The 15474-nt window shown below is 38.5% G+C and overlaps 1 long non-coding RNA gene across 1 annotated transcript; it reads left to right on the top strand.

Moving 5' to 3' along the window:
* The first annotated feature begins 13310 nt into the window (after nucleotides 1–13310).
* LOC136283181 (uncharacterized) lies at nucleotides 13311–14454 on the top strand. Its single transcript, XR_010718610.1, has 3 exons — nucleotides 13311–13435; nucleotides 13533–13684; nucleotides 13997–14454. It is a non-coding gene; the product is annotated as an uncharacterized lncRNA (long non-coding RNA).
* The last annotated feature ends 1020 nt before the right edge of the window (nucleotides 14455–15474 follow it).

Genomic DNA, 15474 nt, shown 5'->3' with positions numbered 1-15474 from the left:
GTGTGACTTAACTATTCCATGGTATGATGTCTCGACTGACACCTTAGGAGACGGGCTTCCAAACTTAACATTTGACACTAGAAGCCAACCTCCTAAAATAAAACCAGCCTAAGTGATCTGGTGACATTCGCGTAACTAGAATATTTTACATATGAATAATGGTAACAGGACCGAGTGGAGTCCAATTTGGTCTGTAATCATAAGAGTGATTTACAGAATTGTACGACCGCAAAGCGGGAGTCCGATTTTTTTTATCACGAGTATGATTACAGACAGAATTGGACGACAAGAAGGCCTGTAACCAATTAATCAAAACAATGACAAAATTTGAGAAAGAATCTAGATATCAGTTATACGTTTTCAGAAAAACGAAAAACAACACGGCGTAGTGCGAGACAACAGTGCCCGCACATGACGCGTTCTTTTCCCTCATACAGGCATGACGTGTTAACTGTCCCTTTAACGGTCCTATTACACTGTCAAATTGCAAGCATGATGTGTGTGCTGTCCTGTTGTGCTCAAATCGGCAGGCTGGTGATAACCAAACACGTTCGAGAATATTACGGTTTCGATTAAAAAACACTGAAAACAGGGATCTTCGAAGAGAAAGCACGAATAGCCAAGATCAGAATGTTCTAATAGAAACTGCTCCAAGTCAAATATACTCCAGTTAAAGTCTTTTGGAAATATTTGTAGTATCCATAGCAAGAGGGATTTGTTGTGGCCAACAGAGTATAAAGGGGGATCAGAAGTGTACAAAACGTCGGAAGAAAATATCATGGTGTTATAACAGAGGTATAACACATTCACGCGATACCTTCAACTCTCTTGAAAACCTCGTCCCTGCTTAAGTCAGTGTGCAAAGGCGAACTAAAAGTCACAAGAAACAAAGCAACACCACTCAACAGAATGGGACAGAAATGGAAACCAACTAGATGTCCTCTCATTTTGCAATTTGAGAGAAAGAATGTAATGTCTCGCTTTCCCTTTTTCGATGCAACAAGTAGTTTTGATTGTGAATTTAGGGTTTTGTTAATTACACTTTGTCTGACTCGGCGAAAGACTAACAGCGCTTTTTAAGCTACCAGCTAATATAAAGGAACCTTCCCTGCTAAGGATTAAAACTTGTCTGCTGACTTGCAAAAGTTACTCAACTCAGTGTCGAAATGACAAACGGTTCAGCTAACTGTACTTTGGTTCAGTGACTTGACACAAATGAGAGTAGTGTGAAGTGGCTAAAGCTATCTGCAAATGGTTAATATTAAGCTGTAATGGCTTAGTATCACATCAATCTATTCACCGTAAAGTGAAATGGTTTAGCGTGACGACAAAAGGTTTAGTACAAACCGAAATTGTTTAGTGTTACAGCAGTTGGTTTACGCCGTAACCGCCAAAAATACAAAAGTGGAATGGACAAGTCAAGCTTGAAATGGAATAGTCTATGTGGAGTCTTACGTCACAATCCTATAGTTTTTATAGTTTTTAGGCGCCCTTTAGTTGTAGTTTCGTCGTCTTGAAACAATGAATCGCTTTATTACGTTTCCTAGCTATGATTCTGACTGTCTATACTTTAAATGTGCTGTTGCGTAAAATGATGCATTTTATCTGTATTTTTGTCATTCCTTTTATTTCAGATTCTTATTTTATCTTGAGGGAGTACAATGGAGAATTCTTACCATGGTTAGGCGTAAGGCCGGTAAGGATTAAATTAAAAACTAGAAAAATTAACGGACAATCCTCTCTCGACAATCAGCTAAATACAACAAACATGAGTCATATTATTCGTTTACATTATTTTGTCATGAACAATCGAGCAAATCTGAACGCGAGACATCGGCATTGTATCACTGAGAGAACATAGATACCACTGGTCTTTAAACAAGCAATGTCCAGTCTCAATCTGTTAGCGAGATTGTTGCTCGTGTGAGTTCAGTGGACTTCCTGACACAGAGACCTTCGATATGGTAGGACAACCCCCTCTGTATGGAATGACGATTATTTTAGCCTCCTAATTGTAAACTGCATGCGGTTTGAAAAGAGCCCTTACATAACCTGCCCTGGTCCGCCAACAACGGCAACGTTTTCTTCCAAAGGGCAAATGAAATTGCTGATATCGAGATTTGAGCCGACTGAAAACCCGAAGGAAAAGGAGCTTATGGGTGCCAAAAGCATAATATAGTTCTTGACTTGTGTGAAGCTCACAATAAGGGAATAACATGACTTTTTGAGGGAATATTGTTTATTTGCGCCCGCAAATGACACTACAAGGGCGCAAATAAACAATATTCCCGAAAAAGTCATGTCATTATCATTATTATCAATAAACAAGGCCAAATGATAGACGATTTTAAGCATTTTTTCGGTAATTTTCAATAAGTTCACTATTTGATTCTTTAATAGCTTGTTCAATCAACACTTACATGATGATTTGAACTGACTTTTAATTCGTCATTCACTTAGCTTATATTATTAAAACTCGCATTCTTGATATCATTTGGCCTTGTTTATTGATAATAATGATGATGACATGACTTTTTTCGGGAATATTGTTTATTTGTGCCCTTGTATTTGTCTATCGTCTTTTGCTTCTAATTTGTCCAAATCTTCTAGCCCCAAATCTGAGTTTTGACTGCTAATTTCTTCCATTTCTTCAGTTTTCGCTCGAAGACGATTCGACGACTGAAATAACTGCAGTTCAAAACCGGAGTTTCGCAAATGAATGGTTTTCCCGCGTCAACACTTGGCTTACTCTAATTGGTTAAAATCCATCGGATGATGAAGCAAGAGCCAATCAGCTGTATGGCTGATAATGCATTAGCAGCCCGCTGTCAGTCTTTTGCGGCCCGCTGAGCGTGTGTTTTGAAGAGGCCGATTCTCTATTTGGCCGCGTATATTGATAATAATGCCCGGTTATTATGTTTGATATAAATCTCTCAATCATTGAAAATTAAAATTTCTTTTAATGTGATTGGTTACAGTATAAAAACTCGTGTCATGTCTAAAAAGTGGAATAAAACCCTACCCAGTCCCCGAGGGGTTGAAGGTCAAAATCTGTATGATTACTTTTTTATTGTCCGGGAGATTTCCCAGCTAGGCTCGACCTCTTGTGCTAAGCATGGTTTTTCTCAATGGCTTCCCGCCATATCAAACAGGTCGTTGAAATTTTCTTGTGTCAGTAGTGAGTTTTTTTCGAACTGCAAAGTGTCCTTTCCTCTTCCTCTGGAATTTTTAGTATTCACGTGCGACGCTCGCGATCCGATCAACTAGCCAATCATGTTTAGAGTCCTTCAACTTAACGTTGAGGTTGACGTGGTCACTAGTTCAACCTTTTATTTAAGCAGTTGTGAAAATGTTATCGTTATGTATCTCTCAACTCAAATAGGTTTTTTGATTGGACGGTTGAATATGTCACGCGCCGTGAATCAAAATACACTAACTTTCTAGGGTGAACAAAATTCTCTAAGCCCCCGGGGAGACAACAACTCTAACTTTCGACTCTCGCGCGATAAGGTTGTTCACCGTGAAACCGCGGCAAATGTGTGTGCCAGCCACGTACAAAAAGTGATTTTTACAGTCATATTCGGTTTGGGAAATATGAGAAAATATTTTCAAAAATTAAAATTAAAATAGATGGCCCCACGGGAAACAGTGAGGATTGCTTTCCCTTGCCCCGAAATGGAAACAAAAACAATCTTATAACCTGATGAGTGTAACGGTGCATTTTTTTATTTTGCTTTATTTGTTTGTTACTGTTATTCGCACAGTCAAGGGTTGCTTGGTCTACAGATAGACGCAACTAACGAACAAAGACTCTCCAGAAATCGCCGTTTGTGCCAACATTGGGAGCGGAGCTATCATCACATTCCATTTTTCTGAGGTCGTCAACGTTATGCAGTTGGACCCTAAGATAATACCTCTTTATTCTTAAGACGGGATACCAGTATAGCCTCTCTTGATCTTCACCATGTCCCCACTTTCCAACCATGAACTCTCCACTTACTAGTCGACCCCAATCTTTGCAAATGCCAGCTAACTCGGAATTGTCATCCAACGTCAATCTCACAAACGAACCACAGGCGTCAGGTTGCTCATCTGTCTGACCGCTGAAGTACCGGACCACAGCTTCGCCTGAGCTGTTGGAAGCTGTGACCACGTGGAATGTGCGTCCCTGTTTCTTGTGGCAGTGGAATCTCAGCTGAGTGAAGGACAAGTGTCTTCTGAGCTCTTTCATGGCACTTTTCTGCAGAACCATATGTGACTTACCTATTCCACGGTATGATGTCTCAACTGAAACCTTAGGAGAGGGACTTCCGAACTCAACATTTGACACCAGAAGCCAACCTCCTAAAATAAAACAAACCTAAATCATCTGGTGACATCCATGAAACTAGAATTTTGAACATATTTAATGGTAACAGGACCGAGTGGAGTCCAATTGGGTCTGTAATCATACGAGTGATTTAGTGATTTACAGAATCGTACGACCGCAAAGCGGGAGTCCGATTTGTTAATCACTCGTATCATTACAGACAGAATTAGACGACAAGAAGGCCTGTTACCAATTAATTAAAACTATGACAAAATTAGAGAAGAAACTGGACATCGGTTATACGTTTTCATAAAAACGAAAAACAACAGTTTCTTCGGCGAAATGCGAGACAACAGCGCGCACATAACGCGTTCTGTCCACTCACACAGGCATGACGCGTTAACTGTCCCTTCAACGGTCCTATTATACCGTCCAATCACAAGTATGACGCGTACACTGTCCTATTAGTACTCAAATCGGCCTGCTGATGATAACCATTCATTTTCGAGAATTCTGCTATACTTTTGATTCAAAACATAAGAAGGATCTTTGTTGAGAAAGCAAGAATAGCCAAGACCAGAACGTTCAAATAGAAAATGCTCCAAGTCAAATATACTCCTGTTGAGGTCCTCGTGTCTCAAAGAAAAAAACAATTCATTCTCTTACCACCAGATCTTAACATGTCACAATAGACCTTCAAAGGGTTTCCACTCTTCTCTAGGTCGATCCAATACTCTCCGTCTCCTTTGGAGTGTCCAGAGTCCAGAATTTCTTTACAGGAGAGGGCCGGATGAGCAGAATCCCAACCTCGTTTACCTGTATAGCAAAAGGCAAGAATGATCATTTAAAACGAGGAGAGGATCAAACTAAGAAACAAAACAAGCCACAGATGTCTTATTCCATAAGTAGTTCCTTTCGCGTAATTATTAGATAGCTCTTGATTTTGGAATTAAGAGATCAAATCAAATTGGGATTTTAAATTAAGAAAATGGACAACCTATCATTATAACGAAAAGCAAGAGATTTTTAACTTCATATTCTCTCGGGAAAGATTATACGTGGATGTACACGTGACATGACAGAGCTCTGAAAAGCGCTTATCAGAAGTAAGAAATAGGTCACCATATTTGACTTGGAAAGAGGGGGTGGGAGGGGTGGCAGGGTCTTAGGGGGGAATATCATTGTTTTCAAAGGGAACGGAGAGGGGAGCAGTGGTCGCTAACAGAGTTTAAAGGTGGGATTAAAGAAAATTGACTGCCAATGAGGAAGATCGATAGAATAATTCGGAATGTTATGGAAGGATCAGGAAAACTTTATTGTGACAACAAAAAATACTCCGACCCTTCATACCCTCCCACCTCCACTAACGTTTCCATAATGTTAAGCACCTTACTCAACAGTACCTCTTCTATGATAATAAGTAGAACGTGGGTTACGCCTCAGGTTTTCCGGACTCGATTTTTTGGTTTGATTACTCAGTTGACATTCCTTCTTTGCATCATTAGCATCGGACTTGCTGTTGTAAGATTGGCAGTTTTCATCTTGAAGGCATCTCAATCCACAGCTCGTTTCGTCAGCATATAATGTCTTGGTGATGTGACCAATTAGCTCAAATCCTTGAAAAACAACACAATCGTGTTTCATGTTCTCATCACTCAATTTCTTTTGGATACTTTAATAACACAGTTTGTGTGTAGTTAAATACTCTGTCTTATAAGGTCATCTTGATTCTTGATATCGTTCAAAGGTGAATATGAAGAAGCCCTGAGAGTTATAAGAGTTGCGCGTAGAAAGTTCCTGTTGCTTTTACCCGATTTTGGGGCGATCTCATATTTTTTTGGGGGGCGAACTGCTGTGGCCAACAGAGTATAAAGGGGGAAGAATGGAGATTTACTACCCATGAGGGGGACTGTAAGAATGTCACATAGCCTTATTTAGGGGGGGGGGGGATCATGTAAAGTTTATCGTGACACAGCCAAAATCTGTGTCATCCGATCCGAGTTTTCGCCCTTAGCACTTGAAACATTCACATCCCGTCGGAAAAAAATATCACTGTGTTAGGAGGTATAACACATTCATGTGTTACCTTCAACTCTCTCGAAAACCGCGTCCTTGCTCAAGTCAGTGTGCAAAGACGAACTGAAAGCCACAAGAAACAAAGCAACACCACTCAACAGAACGGGACAGAAATGGAAACCAACTAGAAGCCCTCTCATCCTGTAATTTGAGAAAGAAAGAAAAACAGATGACAAATTTTGCTCTTCTCCCTTCTCAGATGTAACAAATAGTTTTGATTGTGAATTTAGAGTTTTGTTAATTACACTTTGTCTGACTCAGCGAAAGAATACGAGCGCTTTTTAAACTCCCAAGTCATATAAAGGAATCTTCCCTGTTAAGGATTAATTCTTGTCCGCTGACTTGCACAAGTTACTCACCCGATAGTAAGTAAATACATCGAGTTTCTCACTCACATTTACCTTCCTTTTCTTACTTTTCCTCGACTTTTCTTTTCACGTTTATGCGGTAGTAAAGGTCTTTTGTATATATACTTCTCACTCAAACGTATTTATCGAAGCGGCTGACTATTCAAGATTTATGTTGCTGTCAAAGTTAGAGAGCAATTTTCTTATGAAGTTTAAATTAACCAATTTTCTCCAAATTGAATGACTTGGTTACTCCTTGAAACCAGTATATTCTGACCTTCAGTTTCTTTCCACTCCTCTCGTATTTTTCTATTGAAAAACTCTTCCATCAACATTTCATACAATTTTAATGAACCTTGGGTAACAATGAAAATTATAGAAATGAATAGAAACAGCTTGAAAACCCATACATAAATTATGCATGGGTCAGTTTTGCACGAAGTACTGATCACTACTCGTTTTACCGACTCTTTACATTCGAGTAAAACGTGGGGGCGTTTGACTTTAATAGAGAAAAACCGCGAATATTCGGATTCTTTTTATTATCCGAACTTGTTTTGTCCTGCACCCTTTATGAGTATCAATAAGTCGCATTTGGAATCCATAACAACTTTTTCCCACCAAACATATATATATGGAATCCATAACAACTTTTTCCCACCAAACAAAGCTAAATCCGCCTAATGAAAAAGAGCTACAGGGTGTAATTTCAACTTAAAAAGTTTTTTCAGAAATGAAAACTGATAGAATTTCTTCCTAAGTTCTGACTCGTACATTTATATACATTTCAATAGTCACAATTTGTAGGTATATCTGCCATACCATTCCGTGCAAGTTAAATCTGATAATCGAAGCTAATATACTAAGAAACATTTAATTCTTTAGATGCTCTGATTATTCTCTCATCTTTTGCACTCTACCTACCCTGTTAATATTGTTTACTTTCGCTTCCAGACAATTCTAATACAGACATCTGGCAAAGTTGGTAAAATAAGTGACTAATGACTGACTCTATGGGAAACAATGAGTTTTGTTTCCATTGCGGGGCAATCCACATTGTTTCCCGTGAGGCCAGTCATTTTAACCTTTAAAGTATTTTCTCATACCTCCCAACTCGAATATGACTGCCAAAATTTACTTTTTGTACGCATGCTGGCACACACATTATCACGTGAGAGTTGAAAGTTCAATTTGTTGTTTTCCCGGGGGGCTTAGTGGTTCTTTACATTCGAGTAAAACGTGGGGGCGTTTGACTTTAATTGAGAATAACCTCGATTATTCGGATTCTTTTTAATATCCGGACTTCTTTTGTCTTGCACCCTTTATGAGTATCAATTAGTCGCATTTGGGATTCTTAACAACTTTTCCCCAACAAACAAAGCTAAATTTGCCTAATGAAAAACAGCTGCAGGATGTAATAGGATGTAACAGAGAGAGATGAAAACTGACAGAATTGCCTCTCAGGTTGTAACTCCTACATTTAAGAGTCACAATTTGTAGATATATCTGCCGTACCATAAATGTAGTTATGTGTTCCTTTTTCGGACCCGCGCACGGATCCAAAAATCTGATAACCGAAGCAAATATGCTAAGAAATATTTATTTCTTCGATGCTCTAACTATTTTCTCATCTTTTGCACTCTAGCTACCCTGCTAATATTATTTACTTTCGCATCCAGACAATTCTAATACAGACATCTGGCAAAGTTGGTAAAATAAGTGACTAATGACAGACTCCAAGGGAAACAACGAGTTTTGCAGGGCAAGAGAAAGCAGTCCTCACTGTTTCCCGTGGGGCCAGTCACTTTAATTTTCATTTTTTTTTAGTATTTTCTCATACATCTCCACACAAAAATGACTGCAAAAAAATTATTTTTTGTACGCAGGCTGCCGCACACATTTGCTGCGGTTTCACGGTGAACGACCTTATCACGTGAGAGTTGAAATTCAAGTCGTTGTTTCCCTAGGGGCTAGTGAATTTTGTTTACCCTTGAATGTTGGTGCATTTTGATTCACGGCTCGTGACATGTTCAACCCTCCAATCGAAAAAAACGTATTTGAGTCGGGCATTGCGTATATATATACCGCGCTCAAGAGCTTTAGACAAGTCAAGAATTACATTATGCTTTCAGCACCCATAAACTACTTTTCCTTCAAGTTTCAGTGGACTGCAATCCCAATATTAGCAACGTTATGTGCCCCTTGGAAGAAAACGTTGCCGTTGTGGCGGAGTAGGTTATGTAGGGGCTTTTTCATACCGCATGCTTGTTTACAGTTAGGAGGCTAAAATAGCCGTTATTCCATACAGATGGGGTTCTCCTATCATATCGAAGGTCTCTGTGTCAGAAAGTCAACTGAACCCACACGAGCGACAATCTCACTAAGAGGTTGAGACTGACCATTGCTTCTTTAAAGACCATTGGTATCTATGTTCTCTCAGTGATGCAATGCCGATGCCTGGATCGCGCGTGCAAATTGTTCGATTGTTTGTAGAGGTAATCACATGATTTCGAGCGCAATTTGGAATAAATAAGCACGAGTAAGTTTTTTTTAAAGACTAACAAATAACGTGTTAATAATATACATGGAAAAATACGAGATGGCTCATCATAATTAAGCATAAGCAAAGCGCGCGCATCAAGTGCATGCAAAAATTATTTATTCAAACCGTGCGTTCGGTCAAAACAACTGCGTACGATCAAAACAATAATATGAAATAATATCTTTATAACTTTAAGGCGCAAAAAAGTTCAAAGTCCGGCTAAACAGTTCAAGGAATTGTTCAGTCTGTGTCCGGATCACTTTCGATAAAATTGAATCGTCGTTTCCGAGGTTTAACCATGTTTGTTTTTAATTTCGGCGTTGGATCGCTCGAGCAAAGTGTTAAGCTGGGTCGGCTCGTAATTTTCGATTTCCTTGGTAATTCCCTTCTCTGAATACCACTTTTTCCAAACCGATAACCAAATAGCAGTGCTTTTTACAGCGTTTTCTTTGTTTGAGCTGTTTTTCATCTGCGGTGGCGAAAGAAAACCTACTTAAAACGCCTACATCCAAGGCTCGCATTTGATTAGTTATCTGTGAATTTCCTTGATTATTGACCAATCAGAATGTCCGATTTGTTACTTTCTTTGCACTAAATTAACCCTCTTCTACATTGAATTAACTCTCTTCTGCATTGAATTACCTGAAAACTGCATTTATCTTAATCAATCAGAACTGAGTGATTTCCTTGTATATTATTAATGACAAAATACTGTAAACAAATAATAACTACAACTCATGTTTGTTCTATAAGTTAATTCTCGAGTGAGGATTGGTCGTTCATTTTTCAAGTTTTTTATTTAATCCTTACAGGCCTTCGGAAACGAAAGAGTTCTAAAACTAATCTGTCGGAATGCATCCCTTTACGTAATAAGATTGATAGATAAATTGATCCGTTAGTTGAATCGAGAAATTCTCACCTGCACTGATCTGTTGATAACGTCTTTCCGATTTTCCAGATCTCGAGGATGTAAATGGTATGAGTCACTCAATTCATAGTAATATGTTCCATCGCCTTTTGGTTCGATGTTGATCGACATACAATCATCCTCTAAATAACACTTTAATTCACAATCCTCTGACGATTCTGTCACATGTACGCTGATTACGTGATCGACAACCAAGGCGCTTCCTTCATGTATAGGAAACAAAATTGAAGATGGTACGCATTTGAAGCCTAATTGTTTTAATAATGTTATATTTTAGAGTGTTACTTTAAACATTTTATGGTAAATGAAACATTTCTTGGTCGACACTCGTCATTCTAGCTCATCACCTGTCCTGTGCTTACAAACCTGAGTTTCCTTGAATGATATCCCCAATCTCTGATTTATGATTAAAATACCCAAGGATTACGCCGAATTGTTTTATACTTCGGAATCTTTGACCTTAACATCCCTCGTCTCATTCGATCCCTTAACACGGACAATTGGGCTTTATCTAATTAGCTGAAAACGGCGAAAAAAGGAGACGACAGTATAAAGAGAATAAGGAAAATTTAGAAATTCTTAAAGCCAAACTCAAGATTTCACGAAGGGCTTTCAAACTATAGTCCGTACTGGTCACTTTTTCGTTGCTGTCGAGAACACAGATTTTTAGAGTGGTCGGAGTTTTGATATTTGTGACTATAATCAGTTTACGCAAACATTTTCATTTACAGAACCACGCAACACTAAACTGATTCACAATATGTCAGATTTGTCTAACACATGAAAGCTTAAAACTAATTAAGAACAGTCGCAAGTACAGATCAAGTTGTGCAACCTTTTACTTGTTAGAATCCTCACTTCTAAAGATTGAAGGAAAACAAGCCGGCGGCGTATGACAGAAATATATTTTTCATTGAGAATTCAGCCTTGTTACTCAGCGAAGAAATAAGGAATTAATAAACAAAGCCATGGAAGTATCTATAAGTATAAATATAGCACAAATATTTCTATTATCGGTTGAACCTTTTTTCCTATTGTACCCTGCTCGTGTCGTTTTTATATATTGAACACAGTAGCCAAGAATCCTTCAGTTGTGCTTAATATTTGATTTACAACATTACTGGAGTACTTTTAACATATTAATTAGGGCTGAGTATTTCTTCACAAGCACAAACACAAAGGCAGTAGCCGTAGACGGACCTTTGCTACTCATAAAAAGCGCCACAAATCCTCGAACGGTATACTATGCTTGTATATTTTCGCAGAGTTTCACCTGAACTGTGTTCAAAACTCGTACATGTTGTTTAACTCGTCCACTGATAATCTAAACGTCCCTACAGCAACATTAATAATTTACAGACAACTTGTTTTTCCACTTACCTGACCACAATCACCATCATTTGCTTTTTCGGACAAATACGGGCCAAGTAAACCGATGAAGGAGATGCTATGGCGCGTTTATTAAAATTTTAAAACTCTAATTTTAACATATTTCAAACAAAGAGTTTAAAAGCTGGCGTTTCCAGCATTAGCCCTTCGTCTTCCGCTGTGACAAAGGTCTAACGCTAGAAACGTCAACGTTTAAGCTCTTTACGGTGGCCAATTCACAATATCAATTCAGTTGATTAAACCAAATTATTCTGTAACACTTCCCCACCGACGCAGCACCACGGTTTCTTTAGAAACTTACCCCCCTTATACTTCAAACAAAGTTCGTCGTGCTCTCAAAAGCTTAGGCGATTTTGACTTTGAAGTAAATGAAATAACGAATTATCAGATTTAAGAAAAATCTAATATTTATATCTATTCACGACGATATCAGTATATTTACATACTCCGTAATCAAACAAAAGAGAAAGGCTTACTCTTCCAACCTCAATTGTTCTTGAAAATAAGTAAAGCTACATAAACTTCTGCATAGAAAACCGCGTTTTTATCTCATTGACTCCTTTAGGCTGTGGTGTATGTAAAACTATAAGTACACGATAAAACATTGGAGCACTTTTGGTGAGTCACAAGGAAGAGGCGTGTCAGACATGTGACCTAGTTAGGTTGTACGCTTAAACGTCCTTATAACCTGCAGCTGGCCACGATGACGGCGCATTTCTTGTTTTCGTCTTTGTTTTGATTATTCGTTTGTTAAAGTTATTCGCACAATCAAGGGTTGCTTAGGGTATAGACAGATCTTAGTCAAACGCAACTAACGTAACTAACAAAGACTCTCCAGAAATCGTCGATTGAGTGAATACTCTGAGAGGCGATATCATCGCATTCCATGACGTTGAGGTCACCAACGTTATTCAAATGGACCTTAAGATGATACTTAATTGTCCGAAGGCGGGAAACTGGTATAACCTGTCTTCATCTTCTCCATGTCCCCACTTTCCAACAAAGTACTTTCCACTTACTAGTCCCCAATCTTTGCAAATGCCAGCTAACTTGGAATTGTCATCCTACTTCAATCTCACAAACGAACCACAGGCATCCGGTTGCTCATCTGTCTGACCGCTGAAGTATTGGACCACAGCTTCACCAGAGCTGTTGGAAGCTGTAACCGTGTGGAATGTGCATCCCTGTTTCTTTCTTCAGTGGAAGTCAGTCTCAGCTGAGTGAAGAACAAGTGTCCCAGAGCTCTTTCATGGCACGTTTCTGCAGAACCATGTGTGACATGTGTGACTGTTGTGCTCAAATCGGCAGGCTGCACTGTAAAATGAAAAGAGCCAAATTGACCCCAAAAGCCAAATTGGCCCCAATTTCTCGAGGGCCAGTTTGGCCCATCAAGGTTCGTTTTGGACTATTTGAGCCAAAACGGGCGGGACAGGTACCATTTCGACCCCTCCAAAATCTGAATTGGCCCCTATGAATTCTACTTTGGAACTTTTTCTCAATTTGGCCCTTCCAAGAGCCAAGTAGGATTGACCAATTTGGCCCCAACGAGGTGCAATTTTTGAAAAAAAAAGAAAATATAAAATTAATTTTCTTTTTTCGACCATATTTCGTTCCCTATACTATTCCTTATAAAGTGTTCCTCTCGTAACTGAACACCGAGTCACACAACGAATTAATCGTTGGCTTTTTCTCGAGACGTGAGCGTGAGCTGCCTGCATGTGATGGCATTAGTCGAACCTAGACCAAGTGCGTCGGAAACAATAATGAATTATAGCAGCGAATTCGTCACTGAAGAGGCTGTTTCTTGGCTACAGTCGCATGGAATGAGACTTAAGAAAGGAAAGGTAGGCAAAAGAAATTTCTTAACAACGTATTTTACTGCAACTTTAAATTCACAAACTTGACCGCTCCATTGATCTTTGTTCGTATCTTATCTTGCAGAAAAAGACGGTTGCGATGGCCAAGATCTCCTTGCCATCGCCCAAGATGCAGACGTACCAAGGCACTACATCCCTATTATAAAAGAGCGTCTAAAGCTCAAGAAATTGATTGCAATGAACGCTGAACCTAGAGATGACACGAGTTCTTCGTCGGTACGAAAATTAATTTTCCCACCAGAGAATTTGACGCATGAATGGTTCGCCTCTTCTCCCGAGTCTTGTTGAGTCTCAGCGGTTTCGCAACTAAAGTCACGTGATCAAATTTTGGCGGCGAGAGATAGAGACGGTTACAGTTCGAATACTGCATTTGCACAAGATGGATTTAACTTATTTCAAGATTCACTGATTTTAGGATCTCCCACTCTAAATTCTTAGTCTTTTTCTTGAAAAGATGAACTGATATTTTTATGTCTATGTCTTTGTTTGCATCCACTTAAGCTGATTTTTTGGCTCTCACTCTTTCAGCGTGCAGAATCAAGTCCTTCGAGTAAGACGGTTCAAACGTCGATTGATGATTCAGATAACATCAGCGATTATGAAAATTTAGAGGTGACATTGGCACCGAAAGAAAAGGGTAAATCGCCCAAGGATCTCTGTTTTACGGACGAGGCGACAGAACTGAGCACTGTCTAAGTAAGTTCTTGTATATTAAACTTAGCAGGATGGTGAAGAGTACATTATCGATTACTTTCTTTCGATTATATCCTAAAGGAAAACACACAAGGTGCCAGTTGGTCAGTTAAAGATGACAAATCTCGGGGATTGCACCTACAAAAATGGCGAGATTTGCTTTATTTTTATTGAAATATATTAGATATGTATTTACTTGCACCATGCATAAAACAAAGTAAACCCAATTTTTAAATCTGGTAAATTAAAAAATTTAATTTAGTGAATTGATAGGATGTTATCAGATTGTTTAATTTTTTTGAAAACAAATATTTACCTACAGGTTCCTCCTGAATGGCTTTCAAAATTCCAACTACCATCGAGGGTAAGAAACTTTTCTTTGTTTTGTTTTTTAAGTCTACAAGCAATCCTTATTTATTCATGAATACTGAACTAAAACTGAAGTGCATAGAGGTATGATTTCTTTTCTTGATAAGTACATATACAGTTTGGTGAAAATACATCATTGATGATCACCATTAGTGTGTTTTTACTTCCTGCACAGTTTGCTTACAAATATTTTGCAACTTTGTAGTTGCAAAAATTTACTGTTCTCCAACAACAAATTAATTTGCTCATTTGTTTGTTTTTTTGTACAGTTCTCTGCCTCAGTAGAGTTGGATACCCAGAAGGGATATCTCATTAGCAGCCTAAAGTACTCTGAGCAACAGTGGATTGCAAAACAAAATTATTGCATAGTATCCTTGTATGGTTAGCAGGATACTAGACTAAGTTGACTTGGAAACTGAATGGATTGGTATGGTCTAAAAATCTATTGCTTCACCTCTTCTGTTTGCAGTGAAGAGAGACAATTTTGTGGTGATGAATCTCTTGCCTTAAACTAAAAAGTTTCAAAATGTCAGACAGAACTTTTCTGTCTGACAAGCACTTAGGCACAAAACTCAGTCACAGAGAATTGATGCGTCCTCTTTAATTCTTTAACTTAAGTGTGTATATATATATTCTTTTTTTTTTTTCTGGCTACAGGCACTTTTTGCACTTTGGCTTGATTTTAATGTGTTTTTATTGTATAGAGTAGCTGATGTTGATTCCGCAATCAGAGATTATGTCCAGCACAAATTTTAATTGTTGGAGATCTTCAATACATTAATCACCTGAATATAGTAACAGAGGGAAGTGTAATTTGTCACTTCTCACAAGAAAAGATTCTTGATGCTCTCATTGGGTTACTTGGCTCATTTATATTTTCTTACAATCGGTCAAAGGCAATTTTGACTTTTTTTAGAGCAAGCATTGCTTGAAATTGGTCACAG

Source organism: Pocillopora verrucosa, chromosome 8, assembly GCF_036669915.1.
Source record: "Pocillopora verrucosa isolate sample1 chromosome 8, ASM3666991v2, whole genome shotgun sequence".
Classification (NCBI taxonomy): domain Eukaryota; kingdom Metazoa; phylum Cnidaria; class Anthozoa; order Scleractinia; family Pocilloporidae; genus Pocillopora; species Pocillopora verrucosa.
This window is presented reverse-complemented; position numbering and strand designations above follow the sequence as displayed.